Here is an 18,535-nt window from a genome sequence, read left to right as displayed (position 1 = left end):
ATGGTCATGCTAAAAGGTATTTACAGATCTTGGTCATAGTGTTTTAAAAACACCTGCTGTGTCAAAATGTTTCTGAAGAGAGAKGGGCTACACTAACAAGTAGAAAATCGATCTTCTGTTCCTCTTCCCATTGTCTATTCCTGTCAACTATACTTTTCATAAAGCAATTATACTTGCTAGTTAGTAGAATACATTTAGCATTGTGATCTTTGTGRGCACATGATGTGGGTGACAGTCACTGATGTGGGACTTTATATTCACACTTTTAAATAGCTCAGTTATGTGGGATAATTTTTGGCTGTTGTTGCTACATTTCTAGATGATCTTTGTATAAACAAAGTGAAAACTTCCTTTTGAGAAAATATTCACTTTCTCAAAAGGATCTATTTAGAAATCTAGCTTAATCCCTGAAACCTGTGAGAACAGTTTCATAGAAACTAAATACATCTYAGACTCAAAATATCACACTTGTCAAATATCACAGGATGCACTCAAACTGGAAACACTGGCTATAAGTGAGCTATCATCAAGGGATAATCCAGGAATCCCATGAGATCTAAGCATTTTCCTTCCCCACAAAATACTGAGAGATAATTTTTGATTTTTTTAATAGCATTTTTGAATTTTTACTTATCATTTTGGATTATGCTTTATATACAGTTTAATGTTTTTAAAGCATCCACAACATGGAAGAGCTATCCATAACAAAAAGGGACAGAAGTGCTATAAATATAGTTTTCACAGATAAAAAGTACTTGTGATGTTCAAAGCTGGTAGGGCTATCTTGATTGGCTTAAAAAAAGGTTTTTCTATGAAGATGCACAGAATCAGAGGGATGAAGAAAGATGCATATGCCATCCTTGATATGATACTTCAGAACATGTTGGTTTGTTGCAGACTAAGAGGATCATCACCAGGAACAAAGAACAGACTCACCTGCAATACAGCAACTCAGATGTTCTGAAATGGTGCCTTTAAAAGCTGATCATTCCTTTCTTGCATGAGGACCTTTTGAAGAGCACCATTTGCCATCCAACATAGGTTTTTTGGGTTTTTTTCTCCCCATTTCCAAAGATCACAAATAGTTTTCACTGATGAAAAAAATAAATAGAATATTTCTGTGTCTTGTCTGCTATTCTAATCTAAGGATAAATAACTAGTCTCAACCATTTTTTCCAGTGTCATATACCAACATTTGATGTGGCACAAATATAGAAACTTTATGCTTAAAGAGAATACATGTTTAAATAGAAAGTGTAATCTCATCTATATTTTAGTGGGAAAATGATGGTAAGATAAACAATTAAAAAACAGAGATGAATAAAATCTCAAACAGGATAGAAATAGCAATAGAATTATAGATATATTTTCCATCATTTTAATCTATAATGTATCTGGCACTTTAGCTACTTCCCTCTTTCTTGAATAAACTTGCTATTAAATAGGCTGGTCTTTATTCAGATGCCTGAACAGAGATATCTAGTGTCATCTTAGGGTACCCCATCTTACTTCCATCTTCTCCTCCAGAAACACATGAATCTCTTGTAAACCCTGGGCCTCATATTTCAGTCCAAGCTGATCTGTCAGATACCCTAGAGTGTTCACACTGACCCTGAGTCCTTATCTGAGGCAACAAAATCTCATCCCATACCTCTGTCCTATAGTTGGACATCCATATTTAAGCATCTCCCACCTCTGTCAGAACCCTACCTGCCAGACCTCAATTCAGTTGAGCACCTGTGCCATTATATGCCACCTGAGATTTCTTAAGATAYCAAGGACACAGTACCGATGGACATGACCCAGGTCTTACGGGTGGTCTGTACCCTGGGTACCTCTGCATCCCTGGGTACCAGTTGGGACTCGGTAGCATCTCCAGTGGCACTTAGCACGTATTTTTGGGCACAGGGCATTAGTGTCTCCACGTTTCTCCAGCACATATAACTGGCTTTCATCAGGACCATACTTTGAGGATATTTAAAAACAGCATAAATGAGTAAAGTTTGCAACAAGGCAGAAAGGGAATCATATTATTTCAGCAACAAGCTGGCCCTTTCTAGCTTATGTTATTTACAGAGGATTCAGCTGTTTTTTGTCATTTTCTGCTATGCTGTAGACCATACAAACAAAGCCTTTAAAGTTCAAATGCACAAATTTGGCCACAACTACAAATAACAAATTGACTAGTCTTAGCAATGAAATGTTAATTGGTGTCTGAGAGATTCAGTTCACAATAAAACAGCTCACAACATTTAATCCTTGCCAAATTAGGAATTTTTAACACATATCACTATCAAAAGATTGAGTATATGAGGCTTTTAAATACATAACAGGTAAACGAAGAGTCACCAACAGCCTCGAATGCAGAGAGGGATCTGTGTACCCAGAGCTGCTCTACTTTTCCTTTTTTTTTTTTTTTTTTATCTCTTGAGACAGGAACAGCAGTCTCAAGAAAGCTGTATATGGTAAGAATGTAATTCTTCTCCTTCATGTTCAGATCTCAGTATCATTTATTCATTTCTCAAACATCCGATCCAGAGTGCACACTATAATGAGCAATAGCCTGGTAAAGAATAGCCCTTGATAGTCCTCTTGCAATTCATATTTGATGTTCCATAGTGATTCAATGTGAAAAACAAGCCATGGAGATTAAAATGTCAAACTGACCTGAGGYATCCACCCGCTCCTGAATCTCTTTCTTGTGAGCTGAATTTATCCAGAAAAATAAGGAGCAACTAGACAGAAATTTCTCAGACAATRTAAAGAGAAGGAAGCAGAACACAAGGACCAGAAAAAATGCATGTGCATTTCTTAGAGAAATGTGATTTCTTATAGAAAAAAAGAGTGTCTCTAGCCACATAGAAGCTTTGTTGTTTAAGCACCTGTGAAATGAGTAGGTTCTGTGGCAAATACCCTGAACATTCCATTGTAGAATAACCATAGTTGAAACCATCTTCCATCATCTGAGCATTAAGTTGATATTTTGCTGCAGACTGCAATAAAATAAAAGTATATAACTATGTTAGTTTATGGTATGTCACGGATGGCTTTTAGTTTTGCTAGAGTGCTGGCAGGATTCGAGGGCGGCTTTATTAAAACATGGTTTAAATCTGAACAATAAGCATGTCTGATAGATGTTTCAGGTAATTGGCAATTAAATAATTCATAGTGTTGACCTGATGTTGCTTTCAGGTTTCCAACTTAATAGGAGTCCTTTTTGCTATTCAAGCAATACTAGGCTCCGGTTCTACAGGGATTAATACATAAAAGTGTGCCCTTCACACAACAAAAGCTAGATAAATATTTTTTTATGTCCTAGATAATCATGATTGCAAAATGTGCATAAATATGCTTATGCTTGCTTCATGTACACTAATCACTGGACTGGTATTCAAGTGGTATCTGCTCCAGTGGATGCAGCACACAAACTTGTAAACCATTACCCTTTTACTTGTTCAATACAAGAGAAAATGCAAGGTTTCCCAAACTTATGGTCTATATCTTGTGAATAAATCAGAGATCAGTGAAATCTGAAGATACTTACATTGCCTGCATAACAGCTCATTAAGATTCTTTTCCACCTTTTCCAAGTGACACTTGCACCAGAACTCTAGCAGATCCTCCAGACTGATATCATTTCAATCAGAATGTGGATTTCATGACTGCAGAAGGTCATCAAGTCAAACACTGTGTCTGATTTTTAAAAGGGTTGGATAATTTTATGACCATTAGTAACATTTGCAGTTCTGCAAGCTAAGACAAGGTAATCAAATGTCATGCTTCAGAGTGTAGGCTGATTGCCATATAGGTCAGGAAGAATATTTTTGCCAATGTACATGATTGCTTAAAATAAACTCACATATTCAACAAGTTCAACATGTGAAAAACATAATGACAGATAACTTTAGCTTCTCTATTTAAGTGTTGCCTATAGGTGAGTATTTAATAAAATGAAGAAGGTATGTAGGATTAAACATCCTCAAAAAGAAAATTATTGCAGTAGCTCTAACAAGGTATCTCTATACAGAAGCAGGCGGGAATTTACATCACAGTATTTTCGGKTTTTTTTCCAGGTTTCAACAATTAAATTACTTCATAAAAGTTCAAAATGTTACTTCATAACTCTTCATAACAGCTTCTTAGCAAAAAATCACAGAGAAATAAGGCTGAAAGACTTCCTGTGAGGTCATCCAGTCCATATCTATTATCAAAGACTAGATCAATTAAATCTGTATCTAATTTTTGTCTAATCTATTTTTTAAACTTTCAACAATTAACTTCCTATAGTCAATTCTTACAGTCCCTCATTATTCTAAGACTTCAGAAGCTATTTTTAAAATCTAAGAATTGAACCTTCAGTTCTTAAAATCTTGAATTTCCATTACTTTTCTTTGAAGCAAGCTTAATTAATTGATTAATGACAATATAAGATTGCAGTGATTATTATAAAATATATAAATTATAAAATATATATATATAAATATATAAATTATATATAAATTATAAAATAAAATAAATCTTTCATGAAGAAATGGAAGCAAATATGAAATAAATTGTATGATAAATTTGATTTCTATGACATAAGTATAGAATATTACTGAAATTAAATATTGTGTGTGCTTTTGTAATGATCACAAAAAAAATTATTCCTTGTKGTTCTGAAAACTTTACCAAGAAGCTTTTCATACCTGGAATATTGCACACTATCTAAAATTCTAAATTTGCCATTAAAGTAGTTCAATTGTAAAAGCTCTTTGTTTAGCTACACCTCAAAATATTAACATAACAATATTTTTTTGGTAAGAAAGCCTCCACAAACTTTCTATTTATCAACTGTACAAGCTTTATTCTCAAAATTAAAAATCTGATAAAAAAAATCAGATATGTTTTTGTGATGCCTCATAGAGAAATCATATTAATATAGGCATCAGTACAGATTAGGAGTTGACCTGCTGGAGAGCAGCTCTGCAGAGAGGGACCTGAGAGTCCTCGTTGACACCAGGTTAACCATGAAGCACCAGTGCCTTCGTGGCCAAGMAGRCCAATGGGATCCTGGCTGCATCAGGAGTGTTGCCAGCAGGTTGAGAGAGKGGATCCTGCCTCTCTGCTCAGCTCTGGTGAGGCTGCACCTGGAATATTGGGTGCAGTTCTGGGCTCCCCAGTATAAGACGGACATGGAGCTTCTAGAGAGGGTCCAGTGAAGGGCAACAAAGATGATGAAGGGAGTGGAGCTTACTTATATTGTACAAGAAGAGACTGATTGAGTTGGGCCTGTTTTCCCGAGAAAGGTTGAGAGGGGATCTGTTCAATATGTATAAGTACCTGAAGTGTGAATGCAGGGAGGTGAATGGTGGGAATGGAGGGAATGAATGGTGGCCACTGACAGAACAAGGGGTAATGTGGATAAGTTAAAACACAGGAAGTTCCCTCTCCATGTGAGGAAGAAATTCTTTCCTGTGAGGGTGACGGAGCCCTGGAATAGGCTGTGCAGGGAGGTTGTGGAGTCTCCTTCTCTGGAGATCTTCCAAACCTGCCTGGATGCCGCCCTGTGCCCCGTGCTCTGGGTGTCCTTGCTGGAGCAGGGGTGTTGGGCTAGATGATCTCTASAGGTCCCTTCCAACCTCAACCATTCTGTGATTCTGTGATCCGGTAMTATCTCATTTTTAATTAATAATGTGAATATCTAAAAACTTTAGCAAGCATTAAACTAAAATTTGGAAAACAGATTCCCACACACAGATTCCCAAAGTTGTTTATAGGAAAGATGAGTTCTGATGCTGATGCTAAAAGCTTCTGTATGTTTAATCTGTCAATGGGTTTGTAAGACCTTCAGAAATGAAAGCAGGAAAGGGCACCAGAGAAGATGTTTTAGGTCTGAAGGGAAGAATTATGTCTACCTCTCAGAGCTCTATATCTGATGTTGACTTAGAGTATGATAGGTTGTCTATCCAGAAGTACAGCTCATAGATATATGCTTTTGTTTACCATCTCATTTTAGTCCAGAGTTTCCTGAAGGTCATTTTGACAAAGGCAATGAAAGGTAATTAGTATGAGAAAAATATACTTTCAAAAAGACAAAAAGTTATTTCTTTTATTTCTAATTGTTATCCTTTAAATTTTTGTCAGAAAAACAATGTTATTTGCAAGAATCACTTTTATTTAAATTTGATAATTGGTTAATGAACTACTTGTTCTACAAATAGACTATTTTTCAAATGTGTATTTTAAGAATTTTACTTTAGATGTGGTGTATATATTCCACGTTTATAAATGGAAAAGTTCTTTGAATCCATCCACTTTATTTAGATTGTCTTGTACAGGGAGAAAATCTAGCTGAGAAAGAGGGCAAAATAGTTGACTTTTTTACCCTTTCTGTGTATTTTTAAACTATATATCTGTTCTTTTTCTAGTGTCAAGGTAGGAAATACTTTGAAAATAACTTTAGAAGGTTTTAAAACTTGCAGTATGCAAGAACAGTAAGATGACAGAGGGGCAATGACTGAGTAAATGCTTGGAAAAGATACAAGCATAATAAGAGTTTTCTGAGGAGAAGAGTGGAATGATAGTCTTTGAGAGAACTGAGGCACTGAATATCAGTGAGTGTGAGCAAGAGCAGAAGKGTATAGCTTAACATGTGAGAAAGCTGTTGAACATAATAATAGAGACATATCAGTAATAGAAGGGTCAATGACTGTTCATAGATAGTTATTTGAGCTGTGAGACAAGCTGAGATAAAGGAGAAGAATAAGTCTACAAAAGCTGAAGATATCAATAAAAATTTTATATACAGATAGAAAATTGGGAATGACCTGTTATATCTGCTCTGCATGTTCAATTGATGATATCAAGGAAAAGGTATCACAATAAATGGAGTAGATTAGAAGTAGATTTCACAGAAATAAAGATACTGAGTTGACTTTTACTTGTCAGGATGACTTGAGAACAATAAAATGGCTGTAAATCAGTAAGGAACTGACTTGGTAGATGGACTCCAGATGTAGATTTCTATGTAATGGAGCTGCCAAGATGCAGACAGGAATTTTGATGAGCAAGCAAATGAAAGGAGTAAGGTTGGAATCAAAGACTTTTTTTTAAAACAATTTTACAGCAGGCAATTTGTACAGTAGGCATTTGTGAGGCTGAAAAGAGTACATGCATGGGATTTACTTTACATCATTCTAGTTTGTAGATGTCAGACACTCTCAATGGATTATCTGTCCCACTTAGGTCCCTCACTGAAGATGGGGTGAATACCTCTCTAGAATAGCTCTGTGTGTATCTCCCTGCATTGATTAAAAAATGGAACTTCATGTGAGTAGCTCACCCCTTTACGTCTAACTTGTAGATGCCTAGATTCAGATGATCAGATGATATTCATAGAAGGCTTTTGTACAAGYACATATCTTGCTAAATTCCCAAACCAAGAAAGAGTTATTCACAGTTCCTGGAATGCTGAGTTTCATATCAAATGCAGCATGGTATGAGCTAAATATTTGACAAGGGCAGTAAGTGTAGACGTAGGCGTTAAAAATAGAAATAGGTTTTTCACTTTTATTCAAGTTGAGCATTATAGATCCCTTAGTCTCACTGAAGCTGGAGAAAAGATTTAACATTCCAGCTGATAAAAATACATGATAAAAATTTAAAACAATCTTATGAAAATATCTTGCCATTCTTAGAAAATTAAAGCAACATATATATATTGCTAAGCATGAAAGGGAAAATGGTTTTTTTTTTTTTTTTCCTATGATAACTGAAGCAGTTTTCAAGTCTATTCTATGGCSAAATAGGGAGACAAATCACTTTTGGTAAGGAATCTGTAGTGAGATTAGAAAAAGTAGATCATGGCAACCTTTTAAAGATAAGAGACATCTTCTAAACAAGGCAGAAACATTGATCATGAGACATTTTAATTACTCTGATATTGATTAGGATAACAATGCAATTATAAAGAAGAACACATTCTTAAAAGCTATGTGGTCTTAGCACAGACCTAGTTTGTTTTCAGCAATTCCTTGAACACGGGTTATGGTTCAAGGCTATTTCACACCTGATCCTAAGAAATGAGCTAAGAATGAGAAATCACATTTAAGATACAGAGCATCCTGGATCTACTTATCAGCTTATCACTGAATTTGAAATACTCAAGAGAGAATGCAGTGTACTAGAAGTGTTTTGACTTTGAGAAAGAGGACAACAAGAGAAGGCTGAATGCTCTGAGGAATCTTGATTGGAATTCTATAATGTATGAGAAATCTCCTGAAAAAGAATAGGAAATATAATATTTAAGAAAGAACTGATGAGAAGGTAATTGAAATTCACCTCAAACAAATAGCTCTTCTGCTGACTACAGGGTAGAATAACAAGCAAATTAAACAAAAATACAACAGAATGCTAACTCAAACTAAAAACTAGGACTTTTTCTTCTCAAGCAGTCCAGTCCCTAAATGTGACTATATTTCTCTGCCACCTATAAAGAAAGCTTAAGATAAAAAGAACTGTAGTAGACATCCACATTGCAAACAAAATAAATGAAATCTCTTGTACATCCTTTGATTGGGGAAATGTAGCCTGCAGATTGCCTAATACTCAAATTCTGTTGAAGTCGCTCTTAAAATTCTTGGTCTTCAATAAAAGCAAATCAAACAAGCACTTAAACCATAAAGTCCTGCAAGCTTTATAACYGAAGGTTAGCTCTCTATTGTTCTCAGACCATTGAACCAATTTGAGTACAGCAATTCACAACAGGTGACCCTACTAGCATTTAGAACAAAGACAAAATGTTTTGGTTCTGTATTACAAGGGTGTCTGAATATGCATGTGTCTGCAAGAAAAGCACTTCAAAAAGAGCATCTATCTTTTCTAGGGAGAAGTGTTAATATATAATTTATTTTTTGGTGCTTTGAGGACCTGACCAAATATGCATTTCAAGGTTCAGCTTATGGCTGAGTTCAACTCTCAGGTGAAAMGGTTTTTTTTGTTGTTGTTGTTTTTGTTTGTTTGTTTGTTTGTTTGTTTTTTAATTTCTGTAGACCAGGTTTAGTAGGACTTTAGAAGAGATTAAAGTAAGAATCTCTCTTCAGTTTAAAAACCTAATACCGGACAAGAGACCTTGAGATCCATTTCACTCTTTTCTTGGTTTTGAAGAAGTAAAATCCATCATCTGAAAATGTTTCAGCTCCAACAACAGTCTAAGGAACAGTCTCTTCATTGGAAAAATGCCCCTCTATTTTGCTGGAGGAAAGTTTTGTTATGTAGTGAGTCTCTTTCAGACCTTTGTCTTCACCACTGACAATGCTTAACTTCAATCTRTCTCTGCTGGAAGGAGTTTCAAAGGACTGGTATTATTCTCAGTACTGAGCACAAACTCTTACATTGTACACAGATGCTTACTTCTGAATATGATATATGTGTTTGCCTGTCAGTATTAGCAAGACCCCTGCTGTTAAAGATAACTCAAATACAATAAAATTGGTGCTGTCTCTGGACTCACAAAAGCTCCACTTCCACCTGTAGTCACACTTATGGAGCCTCTATTTCTGAATAAAAGTGGGACCTTCTGCTTCAACTAGAATACCTCTGGAAGAAATATTAGAAAGAAAATCCAGTAGAGTTTCCATTTTATAGCTATTATGACAATTGATCTTTCAATTATATGAACCTTTTCTTCTAGCTTTAGGAGACAATCTGAGGTGTTTGTTGTCCGTATGTAGGCAGCATCTCAGATGGAAATGAATGGCACAAGCAAATTTCTTTTCCAACGCAAACAATTTTAAAATTTTTCTTAGCTGCTTCTTGTAGATCTGTAAAGATGTTAAATAAGAGGTGAGGCTCCTTCAGAGAGGTAACATCAGCTGAACACACCTCTGGATCCCTCTTGTCCTCTCTCATGGCAAGTTATTTGTTTTTTCCTTTTGAAAACCCTGGAGAGACGTGACTGATTGAATCTCATGTTATTTATTATTCTGGTAGCCTGCTTTACAGATACTGCAGTTCAAAATAGCCTTTCCACAATTCTGAAAAGCATGCTTTTCACCTATATATTCTATAATTAATATCCTATCTATCATCTCTATCATCTATCATCTTTAACATTCTCTCATCACATTTGTCCTTATCACAAGTACATTTCTTTCATGGATCTGAGGCATTCCCATAGCAATAGATCACCTAGTCTATCATTTGATGATGGTGAATTTACACCAGAGAGTATCTTCATGACCTTGCACCAGATATAATTGTTACATTCAACTTTACAATTACATCCTTAAAGACATTTAGTTCKTCCTACAGTAATAAATTAATCTTTAGAATTAGGTCTTCCTCATTTGAATCTTCACTCCTCTTCATGTTTTAAGAAAAAAAAATTAACATCAGTCCTCAAATACTTTTGAGGATCTCTACATCAAATGAGTAGTTTCCTTTCCCAGGAAAATCTGATGTTGTTTATCTTTGGGGCAATTTTTAATTTTCATAYAATTACAGCCATCTCCATATTATTAATACTTTCCCATGTGACATATCTGTTTCTTTTAGAAGTATTAAAAAGATTTGTTTTTCTATCTGCAAAATATACTCCCTTATCCAAAAAAATGTATTAGATTTGCTTGGCATTATAATTTGCTCATTTTTTCTTGTTCTTCAAAACTTATTTTGGCATACTGTGGAGAACAGTACCATTCCTCACTGAATAGACTTATTATCTCAATCCTCATTATCTAATTTTATGTGCTAGTTTTCACATTTGCTCTGTTACTGAGATCATCCATTTGATTATATCAAATTATTTGAATTAAATGTTGCCATTTCTATTTCCATACCTCATTCCCACAGGCCATCCTGGGTTGGCCTTCATGTTTTATTATCTGTGTTAAAACTGAGGCAAATTATGCAGCTACTTTAGGTCMCAGGTGGTTTAAATGTTAACTATACAGTGTCTGCATTAGAAAAATCACAATTAAATGCTAAAGAACCATTCAGCGTGTTCTTTTAATTTTCTTCACACACTAAAAGGCTTGAATTCTGGCATGTCCTACACTTCAGGATTTATAAGCCAGAGCATTCTTTACTGATTCTTTATTTTGCCTTAGTATTCTTTACTGARCTCAAAGAGTATTTTAAATTACTTCAACAGGAAAATATAAGATTTGATTTCTCGACAAAGAGTAAAAGAACAGATAGCATAAACTCAAATATTTTTTAGACCGCAGGTGTTTATTAAAGTCGAGCTTTCTTCAAGTTCATGAGTGTTTCAGTCTCATTGACTCCACTAAGCATGTCCCTTTTTTTCCAGAGTTTGGTCCTTTGGTTTGAACTAAAACTATGCTTGATCCAAATTTATTTTCTATAGCCAACTGTTCAAAAATTTATTCATTATATAAACTCAAATTTATATCATCATATGACTTCCTATTTATTTTGGTACTTGATGAAGAAATACATTGGATATCACATCCTGAAAGGATGTGATGATTTTCATGACCATTTCTCTCTAGTTTGTATCTGTGAGGATACATCTGTTTTAATGAGACAATATCTGGTAATGTTTTGTTTCCTTTTCCCCTTTCCCCTTTCCCCTTTCCCCTTTCCCCTTTCCCCTTTCCCCTTTCCCTTGTTCCTTTTCCTTTTCCTTTTCCTTTTCTTTCTTTCTTCTTCTTCTTCTTCTTCTTCTTTCTTCTTCTTCTTCTTCTTCTTCTTCTTCTTCTTCTTCTTCTTCTCTGCTTTCCACCTTCACTTTCACTAATTCAGAGATTTTTTCTTTGTTCTTAGTAAACACCTTTTTGAAGGTGCCAATGGAGAGGTAACATTTGAGGAAATTTTGAAGTCCTCCGGGCACCCTGGTTCTAATTGGAAAAAGATTAATGTGGGGCCGTGCCACCCTCTTGCAATACTACATCCTCCTGGAACACTTTGCTCCTGTGTGTAATTTTTTTTTTTTTTAAATCACTTTAAGCAGTGGGTGTCCAAACTAAAGGCAATATTTCAGTTCAGATTTCACGTTAGGTTTTGCATCATGTTCTATCACACAGCACACGTAGTAAGACTCATCATATTCCATCAAATAATGCTGCTAAATGTCAGGCATTTAATAAAGGGAAAGGGCAAAAAGCTGTAAAAGGTTTGTGTTGCCTTGTTAATCAGCACTTGAAAAAAAGTTTTGAAGAACTCAATGTCTTGTTAATTTAAGGGCTAGTTTCTGGGAGCTAAAATGTATGTTGCCTGAAATCTAAATTTCCTTTTAACAATCTAATGACCTCATTTGCTAGATTTCAAATACTTAAGTGTATACTTACATGTCTTGCAAATCTATTTTGTCTAACAAATATATATCGGCAGCAGTGTCATTTGTCAGTAATGAGTAGAAGAAGCTATCACAGACTGAGAGGTGTCAGTACTGTTCATAAAATCATCTCTCCACCTGCTCCGCAGGACAGGCAAAGTTCAGAAGCAGCTATCACCGACTATTAAAAAGTACCTTGTCATTATTAAAGAGGTAAGCTGGGCTGGCAGTTGAGCATCACTAGACATGTTCAGTCTCTGTTCACTAGTCATGACAGGACAAACATAAAAAGTTTAGGAAACCTGGCAGGAAAACTTTTACTGTCATTCCTGAAAATTAAAAAATAGCACAACCATCACTACTATTTACTGTAATTCAGAATTGTCTGTGAGTTCTCCCCAAACACCTACCGTATAGAGTCAAATACTCCAATTCTTATACACAGTAAGCAACATTTTTTTTTCATCTGAATAGTTCAATTATCCTGGATAAGAGTACTCACTTCAGTACRAGCTGTTCAGTGGAGGCATGGGTGACAGAATCAGCCCCGTAACTTATGTGGAGTTCAGCATCCTTTTACTGTTTACTTTGATTAACTACATCACAACACGTTTTCAAGAGGAAATGCAATTTTCACTAGCAATAACTTAGCAACTTRCAGTAAAGGGGTAAAAAGCTTTGAGCACACAATTCTAGGTGCTAGAGATAGTGCAAGTGATAAAATGATGTATAAAATGACATGATAACAAATAGTGACCATATCTGTGATTTCTTTTTAGTAGCATATAATATCATCATTCACACAGCTGTGAGCCATTCAAGAAGGTATTTTCCCATGAGTTCTGACATCAAAAAGCTTATCATTTCCAGCCTTATGGTAAGGCAGTTTAGTAGGTAATAAAAATGTGCAGGRAATTTCCAGAGTAGCTTGAGTCCACAGAGGAGACCAAATTTCCCCAAAGTAGTACGGTTATACATAGTTTATATCTCCCTCCACCATCTAATCCTCCTGAGAAGATTGATCATAGCAGAAGGCATGCCAAGGGAAGACCAAATACCTTTCCTCAGTGTCTTCWGTAGATGTAAGTAGATTTTATTTCTTCCAGAGGTTCCTCAGGAATCCTGTTGAGAAAGACTATATTATTTAGTGTTATTTTTATTAGACTATATAGAYTACTATTATTTAGTGTTTTCACCTTTTTTTCCATAATTTCACACATCTTCTCAATGCCCATCTCTATCAGTAGTGAAGAARCCTTTGGTTTTGTTGTCTCCTTATTTTCCAACCAATTTTAAATGAGAACATCTGACGGTCATTTCAGGACAGGTCTCAGGAGATAGATAATACAGAGAAATAATTTAACACTGAAAAATGCAATCAGGAAGTGCTATAGTAAAAAGCATAACTCATGAACTGGKATCAGGATTCAATTTGGCCACTTTACACCTCTGTTACTTTAATATTGCAAGAATTCAATTAATTAAAAGGTAGCTATGGGTAGAAAAATCAATAATATTCAAATAAACAATTTTCTTGAGTGTTATGTGAGTGGCATGCCTATGCAAAGTGACAGAGTTATCCTTTCAGAATTCAGTCCCAAACTTGTCAACCTTTAGAATGTTCTTTTCATCTTTCATTGAAGAAGGAAATAAATCATGGAAGATAYGGTCTGTTTGGAGAGCACAGCCAACAAAAACATAAAAGCAGGAAACAGCTCCAGACTGCAGACACGTACAGGTAAATATTGACATGTCTGATGGGTTTCTAAGATCCTATTTTTAATAAAAGCATTCTAGATGTCCATTTGGTAGCTTTAGCACAAGCACTTTGTGGTGTTTGAAACACCTGCGACAATCACACCTGTCCAGGAGCTCGCTCTCCAAAACAGCCTGGCTTTCCTGCAGGGTGCTGTATCATATCCACCAGTCCCATGGACAGGGCATGCCAAGGGAMGTTAATATTCAGATAACTGCATCAAGCCTCCTCAACACTTAGATACCTTTACTTCAGACCTCAGATACTTTATCCTTTTATCTCTCCTTAGATACACTTAGTGTTGTCGCTTCCTTACATGCTCTGGCAGCATATCTAAATTACTAGATTACTGACTTTCCATCAAAACTTTTTTTTTTTTTTTTCCAAGTGTCCATCTCCTTTTCAGTCACCTTTTGGTGGTTTTGAAAAGAATATTTTTCATTCTAAAATGAATTYGACATTAAGCGAAAGTCCCTTTTTTTTTCTTGGACAATGAATATATTTTCACAGTCCTTTCTGCCACCACAGTCTTATCTCTCAAATCTTGATGTCTTAACTTTCTGTATGTATCATTCAGCTCTAAATTTGTTTTGGACAAATAACAGAAAAATAGTCAGAATTATACATTGTTTGTTCATTGATACAAAGTGTTGAAAAAAATGTTTGCAAATATCGTTCATTGAAACAAGTTGTTGAAAAAAATACTTGCAAATATTAGATGGCTGATTCATTCTGTCATTACTGTCATCCCTTTCTTTTTTTTATCCATTTCAATCTATCTTTCTCTTATATGCAAGTAGACAGACATAACAGCACCCCACACAAAAATTCAGTTCCAAATCACAGCCACATGTACAATGGAAATGAAGGTTTCAATATGGTCTTCCTACAGCTGTGTTCTTAGCTACCATTTCCTCTAATGAGATCTGTTTGCTCTGTTTTATAATTGCTGAAATACTGTCTGTCACTGGTGCATCTCTACATTGATATATCTCATTTCTTGCTAAATGATTATTTAATATAATGATTCTATGTGAAGAACATGTACACAGTATATTCAGACCTCATTTGAGTTCTTTTCATAAGCGGGTTCTATTTTCTGGTTTTCACAAAAAGGGAGAAACATACTTTAKGGCAAAATATATTTTCACACAAATAAGGGAAGGAGAGCAAACTACAGCAAATTTACTGTGCTAGCTTATTTCTGATGCATRTGGATGCTTTGACTGTTTTCTGCCTTTTTTTTYCCGTACATTGAAACTGTTTACAGCTGTGAGTGCTAGCAGACATTTTTGGCATTTCATTACTCTGAAAACAAAATTCAGTCTTATCCACCACCTGCCCAGCAACTCTTTAACAGGCACATCATAGCCAAATACTTTGGGTGATTCTAGAAATTGCCACTGTTACTCTGAAGAAGTGGAGTACTCCCCAGCATTAATCTTTCCCTGCTCTCACTGAGAAATGTCTGATACATACCTGCTTTATGATTTCTTCACAGTATTATTTTTAGCACTTTGGAAGTATCAATCCTGATAATACTGATTTTTTTCTCCTTTCATGTGGAGGTTGTGTGTGGGACTGGAAAGAAAGGAGAGTTGATTGTAACACTACACCTGCTCTTCCCTAACTGCCATTGCCAACCTGCTTCTCTGTGAGTAATTATGACTTGAGTCACACTCACCCGCAGAGATATCTTTGTTCTTGCTGAATTTGGCATTTTTAATGTTCCAGTGAGTTAATCTTTTCGGGAGAAAGCCACTTAGAGGCAGATTTTCTCCTTCAGCTGTTAACCGCAGCAAAAGCCATTCAGTACCATTCTGCACAATTTGTGTGCGCATGAGTTTTCAGCTGCCATGGGGACTTTCACGTACATGAGGATGACTCACTTGAACATGGGTTTGCAAGATGGGGCCTTAAGTACATTACTGCCCAGAAGCCGCTACCCGCCAGTGACCTTGTTGTATACATATGACCATACAGAAGAAAACTCTTATTAAAAAAAAAAAAAAAAAAAAAAGATGAGATGTGTTGGTTACAGTGCTTAGAGTCATCACATGTAGGGGTGAGTTCACTTTTCTGTGTCACCCTCCCCATATATAACACGTTCGCTCTTGTAACAGAGAAATTGCCTTTTTTTTTTTTTTTTTTTTTTTTAATTTAATAGCTTTAGGTAATACTTCTGTCCTGTTCTACATGGATAGGCAGGAAGGCTGTAATTTTGTTAAAAACATTATGTAATAACATATCCTTGAGAAATTTGATAAGGCCTGTCTCTGCCACCATAAACATACTAAGCAAAGCTTTTGAATTAACTTCATTTGAAAGAGCTAAGAGCTAAGAGCTGAGGCATATAACAGGATAGAATTGAATTACAGTGGCCTAATAAATTATCACCCATTAGCTGAATTTCCTTAATTGCCTCTGGGCATGCTTTTACTCCACCCCAATTGTGAGGAAATAAACATCAGTGAAAGAGATTTCAGAAGAACATTGGAAGCCTAAATAACAGTAAGAAGGCCTAAATACTTGGYTGGACCTGTGCACATGCCCTTGAACAATATTAGATAGATCAAGTGATTTTTTTCAATTCATGTTTTTAATTTTATTGCCATAAACTTGAGCCATGAGAAACCAGGCAAAGATAGAAAAGCAGAAGAATATGAAGGAAAAGGAAGAGAAATCTGATGAGTCTCATAATAGCCCTGAAAACATGTTGAAAACAGGATTGAATTTGTCAAAACATATTRAAATGAAGGAAAGAGAAAACACCTGTCAGGCACCCAGGGAAAAGAGTTTTCAAAGAGCCAAGAGTAAATCTGGAATAAATGCCCCTATTGTAGAACTTACATGGTGGGTAAGTCCAACTTTGTGTTTTCTTGCCAGTATTTTTCAGAATAAAATGTCTTAATTGTCTGAATAAAATATTTTAAAGTTTATATGAACTTTTTTTTAATGGCATAATACTTTTCTAAATTACCAAGTTAGAAAAAAATTAAAATTCTGTTGTGAACATTTAATTAGCAATTATGTTTCCAGGGTATTTGTAACTAGATTAAATTTAATTTGTTTCTATGCTTCTGAAAAGATAACATGATTATCATGTAGATTCTCATTCAAAACTGTTAAATTTTGAACATTCATAATCACTGATGTCCTAACATATCATATCTAAAAAGGCATTTAACAATTTGCAATAACTGTGATATCTCTGATCTTGATAGACAATATCACGACCAGATGTGATTTTACTGTGAGTTTTTGATATGAAGGAATGGATTTTGATTCAATCATAGCTTTGTCAGGTCCGCCTAGCATATCTTAAGAAAGAATTACCTTGTAGGAAGCAAAAGCAGCCATATCTGGTTAAATTTTGTTGTTTCCAAAAGTTAGGCAAATATAATAAAACTTGAAATGAATTTTGCATAGCTTTATTCACATATCTATTTTGGCATGTATTCAGACTTTATAATTTTGACTTCTGCTTTCTGTAAAAAACTGTACTGGAAAATTATCAGTTCACATGCTTGGATACTCATATAAATGTGAATTATAAACAAGGACACGCAAATATTCACATAAGAATATGATACTTATATGTGAGAGGGGAATMCCGTTTGGCATTTGGCACAGATAAAAGAGCTGGTTCATAGAAGCTATTAAATGAGCCATAAAAGAATTTCAATTGCACTCTTTGCAGCTAGAGTGAACCATACACAAATTACTGTGTCCCAGTCACAGGATCACACTGCATACACTACATCAAATATGCCCTTCTAAGGAATAAATAGTCTTTGCCTTAGCAAGACAAGATCTTGAGCTTCTCAGCCAGAGCTCTGCCAAATATATAAATTTTGCTAATTAGTTACTAACTGATATTCCATTTCTCTCCCTCCCTGCAGTTGTCTTTTCATTTCCTCTTTCATACATTTTTTTTCCATTAACCGAAGCCCTTGATAATAAAAATATGTAATTTTTGAGATAAACAGCTTTTAATGCATGTGTGCATGCATATGCACTCACTTATRCATACACAAATTATATTAACATTTATACACAGGTGGGTGCTAGAATAATATAAATGAAAGAGAATTTGGTATGCAATAGATATAGAAATAAAACAAAAACAAATWATTAAATTTTTGTTAAAATCTGACCCCGTTAAAAATGAGTAGAGTATTAAAATGCATCTAGTTTTGTCTCAGCCTAMAAGTATAATGCATCTCTGAATTTAGCTAATATGAAGGAAATATTTCTATCACTTAGCTTCATCTTTGTTTGATTTTCCAACTTTTCTACAAAATGTATGCAAGTGTTTGTAAGCACTATTGGCAATATTTTAAACACAAAATTCCTAAAGTAATTGTTCTTCATTATACMATTTTCCTCACTTGAATTCCTTTTACATAATATTTTCAGTGTGAAGTAAAGTTTGCTGCCATTTTCATGTAGATGTTAGTTTGGGAAAATGTACAGGCAAATGAAGCAAGAATGGGAAA

Source organism: Nothoprocta perdicaria, unplaced genomic scaffold (assembly GCF_003342845.1).
Source record: "Nothoprocta perdicaria isolate Ctin4 unplaced genomic scaffold, notPer1 scaffold_145, whole genome shotgun sequence".
Classification (NCBI taxonomy): Eukaryota; Metazoa; Chordata; class Aves; order Tinamiformes; family Tinamidae; genus Nothoprocta; species Nothoprocta perdicaria.
The sequence above is the reverse complement of the archived record's forward strand: the minus strand, read 5'-3'. Positions refer to the sequence as shown.